Genomic DNA, 5222 nt, shown 5'->3' on the forward strand with positions numbered 1-5222 from the left:
AGTTCTCTCCACCGTGACAATGCTCGTGCTCATTCCTCTCATCAAACAAAGGTAATTTTGTGAGAGTTTCAATAAATCATTAGGCACCTTACAGTCCTAATTTGACTCCTTCTGACTTATTTTTGTTTCTTAATCTTAAAAAATCTTTAAAGGGACAGATGTAGTGGCTCATGCCTGTAATCCCAGCACTTTGAGAGGCCAAGGTGGGAGGATAGCTTAAGACCTGGAGTTCAAAGATGAGCCTGGGCAACATAGTGAAAACCTGTCTTTATGAAAATGAAATGTAAAAATAGCTGGTATGGTGGAATGCACCTATGGTCCCAGCTACTTGGGAGGCTGAGCGGGGAGGATTGCTTGAGCCCATGAGGTCAAAGCTGCAGTGAGCCATGATCACAATACTGCACTCCAGCCTGAGTGACAGAGCGAGATCCTGTCTCTAAAAACAAACAAACAAAGACAACTTTAAAGGTCGCCCGTTTTTTTCCCATTAATAATGTAAAAAAAAACACAAAAAATAAAAAACTGCACTGACATGGTTAAATTCCCAGGACCCTCAGTTCTTTAGGAATGCACTAAATGGCTGGTATCATTGCTTGCAACAGTCTTGAACTTGATGGTGCTTATGTTGAATAATAAGGTTTATATTTTTTATTTTTATCTTTTAATTCATTTTTTCACAAACTTTTTCCTGTTCCCTCATAAGTGCATAAACAAAGTAGCAAAGGCCAAATCAAATGCAATTTAGAAAATAGCACTTGTAAGCCATTCTGGGAAAGCATCAAAATAATGAAAGAGCAAATTTCGCCTACGAAATATTGAGAATATGAAGAATAAAATGAAATTTGCTGATATAGTAGAACATTTTGAAAATGCATTCCAAGGAAAGAATATGGCGTGTTTCTTGATCAGACACTAAAGCTTGCATAGAAAGTAAAGCGACTCCTTTCAGTAATCAGAATTTGAACATACACTGACTATCTGTGCTTTATCCAAGTAAATCATCTTATAAAGCCAGTTTCGGAAGGCAATGCTTCTATTTCATTAGATTTTTACTCTAAAATGAATAAAAAATGAGTGTTGTGACCATAAAGACTAAAAGAGAAATAAAATCAGATTATATAAGAGCAACAATAAAAATTCTACAACAGGGCAGGAGTAAATTTAAATTGTTAAATGATAGAATTAAACATAGACAATGAGAATTAAGAAATGAAATTGACAAAAAGGCTTTGGAAGAGCCCAAATACTTATACTTCCACTCTACCACCAACACCGAGAGGCAGTAATACAAAAGCCCTCACCCATACCTATTGTCTTAGTCCATTTGGGCTACTATAACAAAATGCCTTCAACTTGGTAATTTACAAGCAACAGGAATTTATTGCTCATAGTCTGCAGGCTGCACAGTAAGCTTAAGGCACCAGCAGATTCAGTGTCTGGTGAGGGCTCATTCTCTGCTTCAAAAATGGTATCTTCTTGCTGCATCTTCACATGGAGGAAGGAGCAAACATGCTCCCTCAAGACTCTTCTGTAAAGGCCCTAATCCTACTTATAAGGGCAGATGGAGCCTTCATGACCTAATCATCTCCCATAGGCCCCACTTCTTAATACTATTACATTGAAGAGTAGGTTTCAACATATAAATTTGGTGGGAACACAAACATTCAGATCATAGCACCTGCCTTTCTTGATCTCCCTGTGACCCTTTTCTTTGTTCTATAATCTTTTCATTCAGGAGTAGGTTCAGTGCCTTTCCTTCTTCCCTTCCATGAGTAAAACTCATGTCCCAGCCTTCACACAACAGGAGAGGCATTTTTTCAAACTCATGGAAGAAATACAATGGTCTGAGCCTGTTTTAGTCAAAATAAAATTGAGTTATGATGTGGTAATGAGCAACCCTCAAATCTTGAGGGATTAACACATGAAGTTTATTTCTTGAACACACAAAGTTTGTTGTAGATCAGGTGACCCAGCAGTGCAACTGTCTTCCATGAGATGACTCAGCACTGCAGTCTGCTTCATTATTGCAGTTCTGCCATTTTAATGCACCACTCTAGTCTCACCACTGAAAGGAAATAGTGAATTGAAGAATTTCACTGTCAGTCCAGAAGAGACACCTGTTACTTCTTCTTACGGTTCCTTAGTCAGTAGTGGATTCATGGCCTCACTAGCTTCAAGGAGCTCAGTAGGGTTTTGGTGAACACTAGAAATGTCTATGAAGACCTTTCGGTGCTTGGTCTTTCATATGCTATAGGAATTTATAAAAAATTCTCTCTCTCCCAAAAATGTGATTATTTTAGGAATGTTATTATTCCCCTGTGGATGCAAATAAAAATTTGACCCTTGATGCTGAGAAATGGCAGAATTCTCCTAATGGATGTGTCTCCCCTTCCTCTGAAGCACTGAAACCCAGTGTTCCAATAGGCAGGAAATCCCTAGAGCCTAGTTGTAGAATGTGCAAATACATAGAAATGTTTCAAAAATATGATCCCATTTGACAATGATATTAAAATATAACATTACACTTTGGTAATACCTGAGAAATAATGCTCATTTTATGTGCATATAAAAGGGCAAAATTGGCTGAATTTAAAGAAAAAAACTCACTATCTTTGAAAGCATTTAACTTTCTCATTGCAGAGTAGGAGAAACCCTAATACACAGATAATATATAAGCAAACAAAATCCTCTTCCATCTCCTGTTGCAAAAAGCACTCAATGAGTAACTACGAATTAGAAATCTAAACAAACAGCTGGTATCTAAGTATAGCCTCCTGAATATGGAGATTTTGGTTGACTGTATCTAAATATGTGATAGATTTTAAGGAAGTCAATGTGGTTATTTCCTTCTGTCAAATGCATTATTTAGATACAATCAGGCAGTAAAATTCTAAAAACAGGTTAGAAGGCTTAATACAAGGAGCAATGTTTAACCTATCTGATGAAGGCTCAGGGAAGCACGTTGAATGCTGTTGAAGCGAAAAAGCAGTTTGTACATAATGAACCTCAGTAAGAAACAACATTCACAGATTTACCTGTGAAACCACACACCTCACCCTCCCAAGTATTTATCTTACCAAATTTAATTGAACTGAAGCAGATAAAACTGTTCAAGCATGGGAACCAGTAATTGTTTGTAATTCATAAAAAGGATTATTCACATGCAACACTTCCAGAGAAACTACCTGTCTATAAAGAAACTACCTACAGTTATAACAAAATGTTCTACAAATATGCACTTTTTAATAATCTACTTACCTACAGGAATAACGCAAGCTTCACTGCCCTTGCGGGAAGTGGTGGTAAGAATTCTTGCCCATGCCCATCAGTACAGTACACAATTTTAGAAATTACACTCCAGCTCTAAACTCACACTTAAAATACAAGATTTTGCTTCTAAGGCTTCATTTACATGCCAAGCAATTAAGTCAGCTAGGGTCATTACGTTCTAATAAAGTTAGAAGAAGATCTATTTCTAGGTCTTCCATGCTGACAAATTTCCCAAAGTTATCCTTGGGAAACTATCTTTGTTGATATTGTGATTTATAATAAGAAATGTATTTTATTTTTGGTCCCTGGCACAGAGCTCCTAAACAATCAACAGTAAACTTCTAAAAACCTAGGGGTGCTAGGTTTATCTTTTTTTCCTAATATTTGCTATTTGACCCCAGTTGCTGACACAGAGCTCCTACTCCCTTGGAATTTTCTGAGTGATAAGAATATCTTTTGCCATACAGAGGTGACTCTCGGTGAGTTCCTGTATGGTTCCTGGACCCCAGAAATACCAAACCTTGATTAGAAACTTGGAACTTTCAGGCCCATCCCTTATCCTCTGGAAAGAGGAGAAGGGCTGGAAGTTGAGTTAATAGTCGATCATGCCTACATGATGAAGCCTCCATAAAAATCTCAGATCTATGACGTTCAGATAACTTGTGGGTTGGAGAACACATCCATGTGCCAGAAAGGTGATATACTCCAATTCCATGGGGAAAGAAGTTCCTATGCTTGGAGCCCTTCTGAGCCTCACCCTATGTACCTCTTTATCTAGCTGTTCATCTATAGTCTTTGTAATACCATTTATAACAAATGGGTAAATGTAAGCAAAGTGTTTCCTTGAGTTTTGTGAATCACTTCAGTAAATTATCAAGCCTAAGAAGAAAGTCATGGGAAGCTCTCATATGCAGTCAAATCAGACAGAAATTTTGGGTAACCTGGGAACCTACTACTTGCAATTGGTATCTCAGAAGTATTGTGAGAATATAGGATAGGAAAAAACAAACAGTTTTTTTCTTTAAGCGTCCTTCCACCATGCATATCAACACGAGGCTAATAAGGTAAACTGTGTGTACATGTTAATCCATTCATTAATTCATGTAGTAAATTTTAACTGGACATATACTAAGTGCCAGGTATTATTTATGGACACATGCTGGACTCAAGACTAATGGCCTGGAAGACATTTATGCAGCCAACAAACATAAGAAAAAAGAAAAAAACTCAACATCACTGATCATCAGAGAAATGCAAATTGAAACCACAATGAGATACCATCTCATGCCAGTCAGAATGGCAAATATTAAAAAGTCAGGAAACAATAGATGCCGGTGAAGCTGTGGAGAAATAGGAACACTTTTACACTGTTGGTGGAAATGTAAATTAGTTCAACCATTGTGGAAGACAGTATGGCGATTCCTCAAGGATCTAGAACCAGAAATACCATTTGACCAGCAATCCCCTTACTGGGTATATATTCAAAGGAATATAATCATTTACTATAAAGACACATGCACATGTATGTTTACTGCAGCACAATTTACAATAGCAAAGACATGGAACTAACCCAAATGCCCATCAATGATAGACTGGATAAAGAAAATGTGGTACATATATACCACGGAATGCTATGCAGCCATAAAAAGGAAGGAGATCATGTCCTTTGCAGAGACATGGATGAAGCTGGAAACTATCATCTTCAGCAAACTAACACAGGAACAGAAAACCAAACACTGCATGTTCTCACTCATAAGTGAGAGTTGAACAATGAGAACACATGGACACAGAGAGGGGAACATCACACACCAGGGCCTGTTGGGGAGTTGGGGGTGAGGGGAGGGAACTTAGAGGATGGGTCAGTAGGTGAAGCAAACCACCATGGCACATGTATACCTATGTAACAAACCTGCATGTTCTGCACATGCATCCTGTTCTTTTTTTTTTTTTTT

Source organism: Rhinopithecus bieti, unplaced genomic scaffold, assembly GCF_001698545.2.
Source record: "Rhinopithecus bieti isolate Rb0 unplaced genomic scaffold, ASM169854v2 scaffold_64322, whole genome shotgun sequence".
NCBI classification, from domain to species: Eukaryota; Metazoa; Chordata; class Mammalia; order Primates; family Cercopithecidae; genus Rhinopithecus; species Rhinopithecus bieti.